Source organism: Canis lupus, chromosome 28 (assembly GCF_048164855.1).
Source record: "Canis lupus baileyi chromosome 28, mCanLup2.hap1, whole genome shotgun sequence".
In the NCBI taxonomy this organism is placed as follows: domain Eukaryota; kingdom Metazoa; phylum Chordata; class Mammalia; order Carnivora; family Canidae; genus Canis; species Canis lupus.
Window position 1 is genome coordinate 37412020 of NC_132865.1, and position 17107 is coordinate 37429126.

The 17107-nt window shown below is 37.0% G+C and overlaps 1 protein-coding gene across 4 annotated transcripts in view; it reads left to right on the forward strand.

Annotated features, from left to right (window-relative positions):
• Positions 1-17107, forward strand: part of RB1CC1 (RB1 inducible coiled-coil 1) — a 98050-nt gene that overhangs the window by 7535 nt on the left and 73408 nt on the right. The window contains exon 2 of one of the 4 annotated variants that reach the window (XM_072804637.1): positions 6472-6555. The exons of the other annotated variants lie outside the window; for them this stretch is intronic. The gene's annotated coding sequence lies outside the window, so the exon portion shown is untranslated. The remainder of the gene's footprint in view (positions 1-6471; positions 6556-17107) is intronic. 4 annotated transcript variants of the gene reach the window in all.

Sequence of the window (17107 nt, forward strand, 5' to 3'; positions counted from 1 at the left end):
AGGACTTACATACAGCTCTTCTGATTCCAAATCTCATTTTCTTTTCACAGTTCTGTTTTCCCTCTTACATATATGTAAAGGTAACAGTTGGACAACTAAATATGAGTGACCATGTAGGGAAGATAGTTGAATGGGAAGGCAAACCTACACTGGGATGGCAGATTGGGGGCTAGAATGGGAATAGTAGGTGGGGGTCATTGTCTTATTCTTTTAGTTGGACTGGCTCTTCAAGGGCAACATATTCAGGTTCTTTATTTCTTGGTGTTGCATAAAAAGTGTTGTCTTTTTTTCTTTTTCAAAATGGAAATAAGTATTTTTACCTCTGATTATAAGTGTGATTTTTTTAAAAAGATTTTATTTATTCATGAGAGACACAGAGAAAGAGACATAGGCAGAGGGAGAAGCAGGCTTCTCACAGGGAGTCTGATGTGGGACTCGATCCCAGGGCGCTGGGATCATGCCCTGAGCCAAAGACAGACGCTCAAACTCTGAGCCACCCAGGCGTCCCCATAAATGTGATTTTTAAGGAGACCAGGGAAAGTGAAAGTCCTGCATCCAGAAATAGCCGTTGTAACAAAATTGATGCTAAAAATGGTTCCAGAATTTTTTTTTTTTAGGTTTTAATTTTACTTCTAGGTAGTTAACACGGTGTTATTAGTTTCAAGTGTACAATATAGTGACTCAGTGATTCTGTATATCATCTAGTGCTCATCATCATAAAGGTACTAATTAATCCCCATCACCTATTTAACCTATCCCCCCAACTTCCTCCCCTCTGTTAACCATCAGTTCTATATAGTTAAAAAGTTTGTTTTTGGTTTTCATCTCTTTTTTCCACCTCTTATTTAATTTGTTTCTTAAATTCTGCAGATCAGTGAAATCCTATGGTATTTTTCTCTGACTTATATCACTTAGTGTTATACTCTCCAGCTCTGTCCATGTCATTGCAAATGGCAAGATTTCATGCTTCATGACTGAATAATATTCTTTCTTGTGGGGAATGTGTGTGTGATACATCATATCTTTATCCTTTCATCAGTTGATGGACACTTGGACTGCTTCCATAATTCGCTATTGTAAATAATGCTGCTGTAAACATAGGAGTGCATCCATCCCTTTGAATTAGTGTTTTTATATTTTGGCGGTAAATACCCAGTGGTGTAATTGCTGAATCATAGGGTAGTTCTGTTTTTAACTTTTTGAGGAACCTCCATGCTGTTTTCCATAGTGCCTGCACCAATTTGCAGGAGTGTTCATTTTTCTCCACATCCTTGTCAACACTTGTTTCTTCTGCTTCTCATTTTTGCCACCCTGACCGGTGGGAGGTATTATCTCATTGCAATTTTGATTTTCATTTCTCTGATAAGTGATGATGAACATCTTTTCATGTGTCTGTTGGCCATTTGAATATCTTCTTTGGAGAAATTTTTGTTCATGTCTTCTTGTTTTTTATTTTGTTTTCTTTGTGTTGGGTTTTATAAGTTCTTTATATAGTTGGGATATTAATCCTTTATCAGATATGTCATTTGCAAATATTTTCCATGCAATAGGTTGTCTGTAGTTTTGTTGATTGTCTCCTTACTTGTGCTTTTGTTTTCTTTGCCTCAGGAGAAATAGCTAGAAAAAATTGCTGCAGTCCAGACTTCTTTAATGCTTTTGTGTACATGTACTCCTTCACCATTAGTTAATAAAATAACAATAAAATCCACAAACAGAATCACATGATATATACTATAATTACTTTTCCTACTAAATAATAAATGCATCACTAATCAGTATGTAAAGAGCTACCATTTTAAATGTCTAAATAATATATAGCTGTACCGTAATTTGACAAATCATGATTGATAGCTTTCTGATTTTTCATTGTTAAAAATAAAAATTCATTGGGTATATACCTTGGTACATTTGTTTGTTTATTTGCTTCCAATATTTTCAGAGGTAGGGTGGTGGTTTGTACATTTTAATTTATACAATTTAAATTTTGATACATATTGCCAGATTAAATCTCTTTATAAATTGTACCAATTTCTGTTCTTGTCAAAACTGGCAGTGTGCTCATTGTGAGATATCAGGAATCCAAGAATCAACACTGTTCCTTCTGGTCATCAGAAGTAACCTAAAGGGTAAAAACTGATGACATTTCAGTAGAATTAATCTTTCTGCATGGTGTAGATAGCCATTTGTCATAGTACGGTTGCATGAACATTTTATCCTTTCCCCCAATTTGAAATTCTGTTATTGTTTATATGAAGATATATTTGAATCTATTGTTCCATAAGTTATCTATTAATGGGCCAGAATCGCAGGTTTAATAGCTGTTAGACTATGTTTGACATGTTTTGATAAATACTCTTTCCTACAGGGTCTCTGTCTCTCTCTCCCTGCATGTATAGATGTAGATACGTATACAGGTGTATATATATATACAATGGAGACTTAATAGTTATTGTCTCAATGGACAGAAACTAAAGACACTGTTTAGGCAAGGGGGACCACATAATAATTTTAAGAAAATCTATATCAGGGCGCCTGGGTGGCTCAGTGGTTGAGCATCTGCCTTTGGTTTAGGTCGTGATCCCGGGGTCCTGGGATCGAGTCCCTTATTGGGCTCCCTGCATGGAGCCTGCTTCTCCCTCTGTCTGTATCTCTGCCTCTCTCTGTGTCTTTCATGAATGAATAAATAAATAAAACCTTTAAAAAAAAAAAAGGAAAGAAAAAAATCTTGTCAATTATTTACTTGTCTATTGCTTTTAATTTAAAACTGGGTTAGGGTAGCCCAGGTGGCTCAGTGGTTTAGGGCCGCCTTCAGTCCAGGGCCTGATCCTGGAGACCCGGGATCAAGTCCTATGTGGGGCTCCCAGCATGGAGCCTGCTTCTCCCTCTGCCTGTGTCTCTGCCTCTCTCTCTCTCTCTCTCTCATGATTAAATAAAAAAATTAAAAAAAAAAACTGGGTTAGCTTGTGTCATACTTATGATTTCATTTTATAAAAATTAATTTTTATAGAAAATGAGTATGGGGCAGATTTTAGCAAATCTTGACTTTGGTAAAAAGTAATACTGTATTATGTACTAGGCTGAAATTTTCTGTCACATAAAGTTAATTTGTAACTCAGCAGCAGTTGACTTAAATGCTGGCAATTTACCATTGTGTGTAAGAATATAGTTCTTAGATCATTTAGATGCAATCCACTTAGAAGTTTGATAGATTTTATGTAGGTCAGGGGAAAGTGTGCTTAATGAGCAATCCCAACTTCGTAAATTGATAAAAGGGTTAACACTTCTTAATGTTTGATTTCTTCAAGGAGATTAGTGATTTGCTAAGCTTATCTTCTTAGATTTTAGCAAATGTGATTGGGGAGGGTAAATCATTGGTTTCTAGCAGGAACTCAATTTTACATATCCTTTTTGGTATTTTTTGGAATGACACCTCCTTTACGTGAACTCATGCTCGTTTCTTCTCAGTACAACTTTTGCATATCTCTATTGTATGTACCGCATTGTATTGTCATATTCATTTTATGTGATTAAGCTTTTTTTAAAGATTTTATTTATATATTTATTCATGAGAGAGACACAGAGAGAGAGAGAGAGGCACAGACATAGGCAGAGGGAGAAGCAGGCACCATGCAGGGGGAGCTGGACATGGGACTCCATTCCCCCCCCCCCCCATCAGGCCCTGGGCTGAAAGGGGCGCTAAACTGCTGAGCCACCTGGGCTGCCCTGTGATTAAGCTTTTTTTTTTTTTTTTTTTTTTTTTTTATATATGATAGAGAGAGAGAGAGAGAGAGGCAGAGACACAGGCAGAGGGAGAAGCAGGCTCCATGCACTGGGAGCCCGACATGGGACTCGATCCCGGGTCTCCAGGATCGCGCCCTGGGCCACAGGCAGGCGCCAAACCCAGGGATCCCCTGTGATTAAGCTTCTTCAAAGGAGATAGCATATACTTCTTTTTTTTTAATCTTTAGAAGCTGGCACATTAAGTAAGTTAGAACGGAATTTAATGTGAATCTGACATTTTATAAAAACTTGGAGGAATTAGCCAGTGTACCCTTCTCAGTTTTTAGTTGAAGAAACTGAGATTTGGTGAAATTAGGCTCTCGTGTCACAGAAGGAAAGATGTGAATCTAGGGCTAAAACCCAGATCTATCTTCTGTTTCAGTATTTTTTCAGGATGAGTTCTGTTCATTTTCACGATGCCCAAAGATGTGCTTGGTTATTAATGCCTAATGCCCCTTTTGCTTAAGATTTTAACAATTATATACCAAGGAGTGAATTCAGCTTTGTTGGGCCATCTTATTTTGATAGCAAGCATAGAGGATATATAGTACATTCTTACAAAATATTCCTGTGGATTCTCTTTGAGCCACTTTGTATTTGTTTTTCACAGTTGTGGTTCTTGCACTAGTCCTTCTCCATAGCCTTGGCCTCATTCATTGATTATCTAATGTCTTGGTAGTAGGTTAGGTACTGTAGTGTCTTGAAGAGAGGTGTAAAGCATGGCCAAGTTTTCTCTAGCTGTTTACAGTATGGTTTGGGGAATGTGAGGCATTTCACCTGTGGGGAAAAATATAGAGAAAGACATTTATTTATGTTCTGGATACAAACACTATTTGATTAGTTGAAACTTAAAGTTCTGGGCTCTAAGTGCTTTAGGTACATTGTTGACAGCCAGTAGATTGAAGACTTTATGATAGGGTGTTTGTGACTTCATGGTTATAAAATAGAGACAATGAAATGACATGAGTAAGGCAAGAATTATTATCTCTCTCAGGCTTATGATTTCATCAAGAGATCAGTTTAAATGGTATGGAGTTTCATGTAATGAGGCACAGGCACAGAAAGACAATATTGGATATTTACTCCAAAAAATTTAGACAGTTGAGTAGATGGTATGAAGCATTTTTAGTTGGGGAGAGTTAAAGTGACATTAAAATAAGACCTCTAACATTTTTTGTTGGTAGTATTCTCCAGGATGTATTTGAAATGAAATCTACTGAATAGAGGAGCTCAGTTAGATTGTTGTCAGAGCTTGGATACACAGTAGTAAGCTCTGAATTAGATAGCTTAATTGGGAGTAAGTAGAAGAGAGTGGTTTGCAGACCAAAGAGTACTTACTATATATATGACATCAGAGTTGATTACCATTGGTGAATCCCGGTCAGCAGGAGAAACTCTGGAGATGTTTAAGGTAGAGAAGATTATTATCTTTCTTTTTTAATTAAAGAGCCTTGGGATACCTTGGCTCTAAGGAAACTACCAAAATTTAGCAAGTTGGATGAGGTCTTTCTCAGTTAACTACTTGACGTCTGTTTTGTTGATCACTTACTGCTAGTAGTATTCTAACAATATGTCTACTTGTGAGAGCCTACTCACTCAATAGGTGTTCTTGAGTACTTTTTACGTTGCAAGAGTTACTTCCTGTTCCTAGGTAACATTTTGGACTATGTAATGTGCAGTTGGTATTGTACTAAATATTAAGCTCTTTGCATAGGTAATTTTACTTGTTTTCCACAAAGCTTTATGAGATAGGTATTACTAACATTCCCATTTTATACATTACCAAATGGAAATCTTGATGTATAGGGATGAGGACGTTTTTTTAACTACAGATTTTTAGTTGATAAAGTCATGTGGCTCATGGATTGTCTAGAGAAGATATAATTAAATAAAATTTCATAACTGAACTTAAATTACAGTCTTTATGGAAGTTATTTATTTATTTATTTATTTATTTAGAAAAGATTTTGTTCATGAGAGACAGAGAGAGAGAGAGGCAGAGACACCGGCAGATGGAAAAGCAGGCTCCATGCAGGGAGCCCGATGCGGGACTCGATCCCCGGTCTCCAGGATCACATTCTGGGTGTTTTATATTTTAAGAAGAGAATTTTAAAAATTATGAATAAATTTTTTGGCACCCATTTAGAGCATATAATAATTTTTATAAACCACACTTTTCAGTTAGAATCTGAATTAAAACTTTCGCTTACACAAAAATTTGTTCCATCACCCATTGTGTCCAATATGTGAAATATGGAAAAAAAATAAATACAGAAATAAAATTATTCTTGAGCCAAACAAACTCTGCTGTGAAACTATGATGTGATCACATAAAAATTTGTAATCCAGGGTCAAAGTAACAGCTAAAGACAGAAGTAGATTTTTTTTCAGGAAAGACTTTCGCAATTTAGGAGCTAAGGTACAGAAGAGAGAAGTTAAGGTCAGGCAAGTTTATAAAGAGATTTAGGTGATGGGAAAAATGGTGATCTGTATGCTATCCCTGTGTATGGAATAGGACTGAATGCTCATGTGAAGAGTAATGAAACTCCAGGACGGTAACTGTTTATTTTCACATTAGGTAGTTTGAATTGTTAGTTATGTTTTGTTAACCTCACAAGATTGTCTCTGTCTTGAAGAGACACTTTGGTCTCTTAGATGGCTTGAGCCCTGTACATCAACTTTATCTTACAGAATCTTGAATAGGCAGACATTTTGGATGTCCTCAAGGTCAAAGTTCTTCTCATTGCAGTGATAATCCAGGAACACTTGTAACTTGTAAGTAAATTTTAATTTTCATGTCTGTGGTGATCTTTGTTGAAAAATTAAAGGCGTGTAGTTTGAGAGTCAGAAAACTGCAAATCCTTTGTATGTTGATAGGTGTTGGTATAAAATGAAAGTTTGATTTCTATATTTCTGAATATATGTGTTTACTCATAGGAAGCTGGGATTTTCATTTTATTTGCCATTATTGTTCACAGAGCCCCTATATATTATGTATTGTATATTATTTGTATATTTGCTTGTTCGTGGATTGGCTGCAAATATGATGTGCTGAGATTTGATATATATGCTAGGTCCAGACTTTTTCAACAAGTTCACAATTCTCTGAGAAATTACGGAAAAGAATTTCTTAGCACTGTCTTAACACAGTGAAAAGATGCTTTCAGAAAGTGTTTCAGTAACTTGCTATCAACACGCAAAAAAAAGAACAACAGCTGTGGGGGGAAATTAAATTTTTGTCCAGCATGAACTTCAGGAAGTGTGGGACACATAATTTCTAACATGCATGTCACCCTTATATAGGCATTGTCAGGAGTTAGGTTTAGAGCAGACAGGGTTCCTTACAGCAGCCTTTTATAGAATGGACTTGCGTTAGTGAATAACTCCTAGCATTGCTCAAAAAAGCAAAAACAAAAACATAACCAAAATGCAGAAAAACCAGGTTATTGAGCCAAGCTTTTAGCTATACTATTTTTGTTCTCTTGAAGGTGTGAGAAACCTCTGGAAGTGTTCTGTAAGTTTTGTTTTGTTATTGTATTTTTATATTTACTTATTATGGAAGTTAACAGAAATAGGCAATAGAATATTGATCACATGTAACCATCATTTTGTATGAATAGTTATTTCATGGCCTAATCTTGTTTCAATTATATGTCATGGCACCCCTATCCCCATCACCTCCCCTTCTCTTACAACTTGTGTCTTGTAAATTTTGAAGAACAGTATACCTTCAATAACCCAGCAAGGAAAATGTTTCCTCTACTTTTTAGATGAGAAAATTGAATCTTAGGGAGTATAAGGTACTTTTTTCAACTCAACCTATAAGTAGCAGATTAAGAATCTAAATCAGGGGGCGCCTGGTTGGCTCACTTGGTTAAGCATCTGCCTTCAGCTCAGGTCCTGGTGAAGCCCTATGTCAGGCTTGTCAGGCTCTGTGCTCAGCTCCCTCTTCCTGCTTATGCTTGATCTCCTGCATGCTATTTCTCACTGTCTCTCTTGAATGTTTCTTAAAAAAAATTAAACCAGGTCCGTTAAGCTCTTGCTATATGAGTCAGTTGTTTTTCCTTCACATTAGGTCAGATTATAACCAGGAAGGTGGTGTATTCTGGCAGCAGCTAAATTGTTTTTACTAGGTTATTACTAATTCCAGTGCTAGAGGTATTTATTTACCATTGTGTATTTCTCTCATGTTTTTACACATTTGTGGTCATATTATGCGTATTGTTTTCATTCAACATCATAAGTTCTTAAAAAATTATTGTATATCTTGTTTTACTGTATGAATAGATGAATGAGTAGCCAAGTATTTTTAACACTCTTCACAAGTAGTGAAGTATTTTGTATATACTTGAACTATAATTTTATGGTACAGTTATTAGGTTAAGAGAAATGTATGTTTATGAAACTTCTACTTACCTACTCATGAACACCAGTTGCTTTTCCAAAAAGTCAGAATTATTTATAGTGGATCTCCAGCTATAATATATGAATGCTGAATATGATTATCAAAATGCTTGTGATAACTTTTGTACTATTTTGTAGAAAGTTGCAAACGTACATAAAAGTAGAATATATTTTAAGTTTTTATTTTAATCCCAGTTAACGTATAGTGTTAATTTCAGGTGTACAATATAGTGATTCAGCACTTCCATACATCACCTGGAGCTCATCAGGACAGGTGTACTCTTTAATCCCAATTTCCTATTTAGCCCATCCCTCCACCCCCTCCTGTGTATCCCTTCTAGTAACCATCCGTTTGTCCTAAGTAGAGAGACTACTACAGTGAATCTAATCTGTCCATCCCATGTGCTTTAATAGTTACTGGTATTTTGGTGATCCTAACTGTCCTTCTGCCTTACTTACCTTCCCCTCTCTCTCCCCCTTCTGCTTTCGTTATTGCTAGACTGTTTTAAAACATCTCATATCATTTTACACACTAATTTTCCAGAATGCATTGTTTCATAACTAAAATGCCATTGTCATGACCAAAATGGAATAGTAATTCTTCTGTATAGTCTAATACTTAATTCATCTTCAGATTTCCATGCTTAATTTCAAAAGTATATTTTATAGTAGTTTTATTTTAGGATCCAAAGAAGTCCACACATTTGATTATTATCTCTTACATTTTCTTTAATAGGTAGACTTTTTCCTGTGTTTTTGAAGCCATTAAGTTAGGTCATTGTCCTATAGAATGTTTATTTCTGAATTTAGCTGGTTATTTTCTTATAATACTGTTTTTCTTTTCCCCTACACCACATGTTACCTATAAACTGGTAACTACATAGATGTAAAAGTTTTTTTAAATTGGGGTTTGTGTTTCTTGGGGAGGAGATAGGCAAGAATATTTCATAGGTAAACTGTATACATCCGGTTGAGACACAGAAACTTGATAGCAGTGTGACAGGTGATCAGTATGTTCATGTTTGTCATCAGGCTTAATCTGTCAGATTTCTTCTAATTATTTTAATGTCTATTGATGTATAGATCCATTATTTCATTGCAAAATTGTCATCTTCCATATTTTGCCTGTAGTAATAGTTGGAGCTTTTCTACAAAAAGCTATTTCTTCATTATATTGGTTATCTGAAGTATAATTTATGTGGGAAAGAGAGCATAAGTCCTTAAATCCTTCCCTTTTTTATTTCTAGAATAGGTGCTACTCTAACTCAGTGAAGGTTGGTTTCTTTTTTGTATCATTATGAACATGAATATTTACAGAGTTTATACTAATTGTAGTATATAACACAGTATTTGTAAGTATTCTTTGTATGCTCAGACAGTGCCATCTTAGTCACGAAAGCCTGTTGAAGTTGATTTCTTTCCCTTTTGACCTGGTCTTATTATTCTTTTGTAGCTTCTTTGCTTAATGGCATATCTTAATTTTACAGGCTTATGTGATCAGTACGTTTTTCTACTTCAGATTTTTGGAATCAGACACTTCTCCAAAGGTCCCATTTAGAAACCACAACATGGGTACAGTGATTTTAGAGTTATATGTACAAATATTCTGAAGTTAGATGGAACAGTCTCTATAAGACTTCTCTCACTTTGAATACCAGCCACCTGTTTGGTGGTGCCCAGGACCATGCACTTCGGATCAGCTGACTACAGATTTGGTGTTCCTCCAACCACCTTCAGGTTGGAGAATTCACTAGGATGGCTCACAGACCTTGGGGAAATGCTGTACTTAATTATGATTCGCTTAATTATGATTTCCTTTTCCTTGATTAGCAAAAGGATGCACATTAAAATTAAAAGCAGGCAAAGGGGGATCCCTGGGTGGCGCAGCGGTTTAGCGCCTGCCTTTGGCCCAGGGCGTGATCCTGGAGACCCGGGATCGAGTCCCACGTCGGGCTCCCGGTGCACGGAGCCTGCTTCTCCCTCTGCCTATGTCTCTGCCTCTGTCTCTCTCTCTCTCTCTCTCTCTCTCTCTATGACTCATAAATAAAAATTAAAAAAAAAAAAAAAAGCAGGCAAAGGAAGATGTGCATGGAGAGTCTGGAAGGGTTTGAAATGCAGATCCTCTGGTTGCCCTCTCCTGTGGAATCATGGACAGAATTACTTCATCTTAGCCAGAGTGTGTGACACTACATTAGAGTAATGCTAACTCGGGAAGCTTACCTGAGTCTTTGGTGTCTGGGGTTTTTATTGAGGCTCTATCATCTTTATATGGTAGAGACCTTTAGTCTCTAGCTCTTCTTGGAGGTCGTCCAACTAATGGCTTTAGTTTCCATTTTTTCTGGAGATGGGAATGGATACTGTATATCCTAAAGCTGCCATTATAAATCATTCACATTGTTAGACTGTTCTAAAGCCCCCAAACAGACATTCCTTATCAAGCAGGACATTCCTCAGGTTCCCCTCCTCATAGCCAAGAATAAAGGCCAGACCTCTCTTTGATAAGGGTAATTCTTTTTTTTTTTTTTTAAGATTTTATTTATTTATTTGAGAGAGAGTACACCAGCAGGAGAGAGAGAGAGAAGCAGGCTCCCCACTAAGCAGGGATCAGTGGGGTTGGATCCCAGGACTCTGGGATCACGACCTGAGCCAAAGGCAGATGCCTAACTGAGCCACCCACGTGCCCCTGAATAAGGTGAATTCTTTACCCTACAAGGTACTGTGGCTACTTGGTTATTGCTCTAGGTTGTCACTGCCTTTATTTCAGTGGGGTTATAGATGATGTGTTTTTATGCAAAGAGAAATTTTGTGCAAACTAACATTTTACTTTATTGTATATCTTTTCTCTTAGATTGAAAATCTAGGAATCTTAGTCTGAAACTCTTGCTTGTTTAATAGGTGAAAATAATGTCTTTTTCAGATTTGTATTCCTTTACTGAGAAGGTTTCATGTATTTTTCTCATTTGTTAACTACTTGAATCACTTTCTCATGCACTATTTATTGTGGATTTTTAGGATTTTCTTACTAATTCATAGAAAATTTTTTTAAAGATTTTATTTATTTATTCATGAGAGACACACAGAGAGAGGCAGAGACACAGGCAGAGGGAGAAGCAGGCTCCATGCAGGGAGCCTGATGAGGGACTCGATCCCGGGACTCCAGGATCACACCCTGGGCCAAAGGCAGGGGCTAAACCGCTGAGCCACCCAGGGATCCCTGAAACTTTTTTTTTTTAAGGCTGTTAACCTTTAATTACTTGTTGTAACACTGTCCCATTTACCAGTTTTGAGGAGAAAGTCAGATCCCATCTTTTGATATTTGGATTAAATAAATGAAGTGCAGGTAATGGAAAGATTCATCCATTTTTTTTGATTTCTCCCCTTTCCCCTCCCCATAAGTCAGAAAATGAGTAACTCCTGTGACCTGCCCAGAAACTGGTCCTGTGTTAGAAAGCTAGCTGGGAAATTGGGCCTGTCTCCTGGAGGGCTTCCTCTCTGCTGTTGTTGCTATCATTTCCAGGGAGTGTTGCGGTTGCAAACAGCATGTGTTCACCATTAGGCTTCAGTTCTTGACTGTTAGATGCCTGGTGATAACCCAGGTATGTGCAAGCTCTCAGTGAATTGGCTGCAGTTGCTCAAGCCTTAGAGCAGAAGCTGGCAAACTTTTTTTGTAAAAGACCAGATAAGTATTTAGGCTTTGCTGGTTAAGATGCAAGATCAAGGCTGTTTATGTAGATTTTTATGTAACAGAAGAAACCTCTCCCTTGCCTTGTCCCATGAGTCCAGAATGAGCCATCCAAGGTGGTATGCATGCTTTGTGCTCATGCTCAGTTGCTATCAGTTGGAGATCTTTTTTCTGGACACACAGGGACCACCTAAGTGATCATGGGCCTGGCAGGCTGGGGATAGAGGCCAACCCAATACTTTCTGCCCAGGGACTCCCAGATCCTGAGTTGCCTCGCTCTCTGAAAGTGTGGCTTGAGACAGGTGACTTTCTGGGTCCCCCATTCTCTTGCTGGTTATACTCTGCTGCCAGCAGAAGCTGTGGAGTCCCTGCCATGTTGGTGGCCCCCAGTGAGTACCCTGAGTAGTGAAAGACAGCACTGGTAAAGGAATGGGTCTCTGTGACTCCACTTCTACCTTGGAACCATGATGCCTGCTTAGCTCTGGGGGCTGCAGAGCAAAGGAGACCACTTTCAGTATTTCACTCAGCTGTGTTCTTGGCTACCATACGTAAGTTCTTCTGTGTACATACATTCCTTTAGCTGTGAAGTTTTTGGAGAATCCCACTGTGTAAAGATGACCCACAATATGGAAGAATTTCCAGTCTTTGCCCCCTGCAAGGAACCATGTTATCTGTGTACCCAGGGGAATCTTGTTCTCCCATAACCTGGGACTACACCAGTTCTTGGCTGGTGACTCATTTTTCACTTGAAAACCTTACCATTTGTCAAGTTTTGAAGTGTTCTGCCATTCCACTCCCCTTACATAATCTTGATATTTTTTTGTGTTGTATTTAGGAAGTACAGTTTAGGAAAATGAAGGCTTAAAAATGGTTCTAGAAAGTGGTAGAATTGTTGGGGGAAAGCAAGTATTGGGATTTCTAATGGAACAGTAAAATGGCAAGTCATGGGATGTATTTACTATATGTGTTTTAGTGGTACATTCATGTTCTTTCCTTCTAGTTCCAGCCATAGATTTGAACTGATTGTTTCTGCTATTGTGACTTTGAGAGATGATTGAACTTTTTTTGATGGGGATGATACTAGCTTTTCTCACAGAAATTGTAAGGATATGTAGCTGTTACAGTTTTTAGTTCTTGTTAACAATCAATGGCAGTTACTGTTAAGTCAACAATATTCATATCTTTAAAGAATAAAACAAAAGTACAAGCAGATATTTTAGAGTTATGTATAATTACAAATAATTGCATTTTTGTAGCTATTCTTCTTGAAAGTAGATAACAGGAAATTTTTGTATAGATAAAAAATTTTCATGTTGGGACACCTGGGTGGCTTAGTGGTTGAGTTGAGCATCTGCCCTCAGCTCAGGTTGTGATCCTGGGGTCCTAGGATCAAGTCCCACATCAATCTGTCTGTGTCTCTGCCTCTCTCTGTGTCTCTCATGAGTAAATAAGTAGAATCTTTAAAAAAGTTTTTTTTTTTTCATGTCATCTAGCTAAGATGTAGCCTTTGTGAGAATAGGCAACTTTATCATATTGTTTGCTCTTATATATCCAAAGCTAAAAAAGGGCATCCTAGCTCCTCAGGTGAAATTTTTATTGAATAAATGTTGTAAACTGAAGTTGGTCCAAACTCTTGGATCTCATACTAACTTTCTGCTTTTGGGCAAGTTGTATAATTTCTGTATCTTTTTCCTCAACCCCAAAAAGAAATAGTTAAAATGGATATCTTACATGTTGCAAAAAATAAGGGAATTATTATGTATAATATTACTTAGCGTAATTACTGGCATATAATGAATCACTCAGTGTTACTTATGATCATTTTGTATGTCATATATATAGAACATATGAAATTAAATATGAGTGTTTTGTGACTGGAAGCTATTAGGTTTTTTTGTTTGTGTGGGGTTTTTTTGTTGTTGTTGTTATTCCCTTTTAGTTTTTACTTTATGCTTTTGGTTTTGTTTTTCAGTTTCAGTATAGAGTGTTATTAGTTTCAAGAGTATAATATAATGACTCAACAGTTCAACACATTACTTAGTGCTCTTCCTAAGTATACTCTCTAATCCCCTTTACACCTATTTTACCCATCCCCCACACACCTCCCCTCTTGTAACTAAGAGTCTGTTTTTTGGTTTGTCTTTTTCTTTGTTCACTTGTTTTGTTTCTTACATTCCACATGAATGAGATCATATGGTATTTGTCTTTCCAACTGACTTATTTCACTTAGCTTTATACCCTCTAGATCCATCCATATTGTTGCAAATGGTAAGATTTCATTCTTTTTTATGGCTGAGTAATAGTCCCTGTGTGTGTGTGTGTGTGTGTGTGTGTGTGTGTATACAGCCCCTCATTTTTCAGTGGAACCTAGGTTGCTTCCATATCTTGGCTATTATAAATAATGCTACAGTAAACATAGGGGCACATATATCTTTTTGAATTAGTGTTTTTGTATTCTTTGGTTGAATACCCAGTAGTGGAATTACTGGATCATATGGTAATTTTTATTTTTAATTTTTTCCCTCCATGCTGTTTTCCACAGTAGCTGCACTAGTTTGCATCCCCACTAACTGTACATGGGGGTTCCTTTTTCTCCACATTCTTGCCAATTTTTGTTGTTTCTTGTGTTGTTGATTTTAGCCATTTTGACAGGTATGAGTTAATATCTCATTGTGATTTTGATTTGCATTTTCCCAATAATGAGTGATAATGAGCATGTTTTCATTTGTCTTTTGGCCATTCCTGTCTCTTTGAAAAAGTGTCTGATCATGTCTTCTCTCTTTTTATTTTAGATATTTATTAGGGGAGAGAGAGAGATGAGCAGGGAGGAGGGGCAGAGGGGGAGAGAATAAGAGAGAGAGAGAGAGAGAGAGAGAGAGAGAGGCAGACTCACTGCTGAGCAGGAAACCCAACATGGGGCTTAGTCCCAGAACCTGGAGATCATGACCTGAGCCGAAGGTAAACATTTAACCTAATGAGCCACCCAGGCGCCCATCATTTTTAATTGGATTATTTGGGGGTTTTTTGGTGTGGAGTTGTAGAAGTTCTTTATATATTTTGGATATTAATCACATATGTATCAGTTGCAAATATCTTCACCAATTCAGTAAGTTGTCTTTTAGTTTTGTTGATTGTTTACTTTGCTGTGCAGAAGCTTTTATTTTGGCGTAGTCCCATTACTTTATTTTTGCTTTTGTTTGCCTTTCTGCAGTGGACAGACCTAGAAGAAAGTTGCTATAGCTGATGTCAGAGAAATGCCTGTACTCTCTTCTAGGATTTTTATGGTTTCAGATTTCACATTTAGGTCTTAATCCATTTGAGTTTATTTTTGTGTATGGTATAAGAAAGTGGTCCAGTTTCATTCTTTTGCATGCAGCTATCCTGTTTTTCCAGCAGCATTTGTTGAAGAAACTTTTTCCCATTGCATATTCTTAACCTCTTTTGTGAAAGATTAATTGATCATATAATCTTGGGTTTATTTCTGAGCTCTCTTCTGTTCTATTGATCTGTGTGTCTGTTTTTGTGCCAGTACCATACTATTTTGATTACTACAGCTTTTGAGTATATCTTGATATCTGGCATTGTGATACCTCCGGTTTTATTCTTTTTCAAGATTGCTTTGGCTCTTCTGGGTCATTTGTGGTTCCATGCAAATTTTAGGAATACTGTTGGCTGACATTTACTCAAAGACCACCAGAGCTTGTAAGACCCATGGGGCAATGATGACTCACTTTACGAGTTAGATTTTTCTCGTGTTATTTTAACACAGGCCCTGGGTGGTAGATGACAATAAATAGGATATAGAGTGAAGATTCAGAGGGAGGCTTCTGCTTAAAGTTGCCAGAGCTGGGCAGCCCAGGTGGCTCAGCGGTTTAGCGCTGCCTTCGGCCCAGGGCCTGATTCTGGAGACCCAGGATTGAGTCCCGCGTTGGGCTCCCTGCATGGAGCCTGCTTCTCTCTCTGCCTGTGTCTCCGCCTCCCTCTCTCTCTCTCTCTCTCTCTCTCTCATGAATTAAAAAAAAAAAAAAAAAAAAAAAAGGTTGCCAGTGCTTTGGCTTCAAAGGTAATGGATGAAAACATGGGATGTTACATCAGGATAAGTCAGGAGGTCCTTCTCAAAATGATGCTGTCATTAATATCACTTAGGAACTGTTAGAAATGAGCTAAATGAAAAAGAAAAAAAATAAATTACTTAAATGACAGTGTCAAGTGTGCCTATATAGTGGAGTAAAATTATAGCCTAAGTTCTAGAGCCACAGCAATCAGAACTGTCTGTGAACTCGTTTTACATTATTCGTGAATTGTACATACAGACTAATTTTCAAAGAAAGTTTGTTTGGGTAGCTGTTTATGTAAGCATTGTTAATGATTGTGGTTTTTAGGTTGAGCTATTTGTTAGGGTGAACACCAGGTGAAAAGTTTGGTCTTTTTGTAAGGCACATAGTAGCTGCTACATTTAACAGAGTTTCCTTCATTTACTGTAAGTATTATGGAACAAAGGAATGACACTGAGTCCATCTTTACAATAATTTCTGAAGCCTATGATATTGAGAGCAATATTGTACCTAGCTCATGAAAAGAAAAAGATAGAGTGTTCCAGATTGAAAGAGATTAAATAGATTTTACAGTTAAACACAATATATTATCCTGAATTGGATCCTAGATTGAGGAGGGAAGACTGTAAAACATATTGATGGCAATAATTTGAGTAGAAACTATGGATTAGATAATAATATGGATCTATGTTAAATTTCATGATTTGATGAATTTACTTTGATCATGTAGAGAAAATCCTGTTAGGATACATCTTGAAGTATTTATGGATGAGACATTCTGTCTGTAGATTGCTCTCAGCTCAGAAAGAATATATCTTAATGTGTGGTGTATATGTATATATATAGAGAAAGAGAAATCAAATATGTAGCATGAAGTGGCCCAAATGATAAAGCAAATGGAGCAGTATATGTTGTTGATAACACTGGGTAAAGGGTGCAAGGAGCTTTTGGTACTATTTCTGTAACTTTTTTCTAAGTGTGAAGTTATACCAAAACAAGGTAAATAGTATTTAAAAGGAAACAGAAGTAAAAAACTTATAATATAATGATTATTATAAAGATTTTATATTGAGATTCACAAATGTATTTTCTTGTATTGCTTTACCCACCTTTATAGAACAGGCTTTTGTTGTCCTTCCTATGACCTTATTTAAATGTAACCCACATGGAGGCCCACTTTGATCAC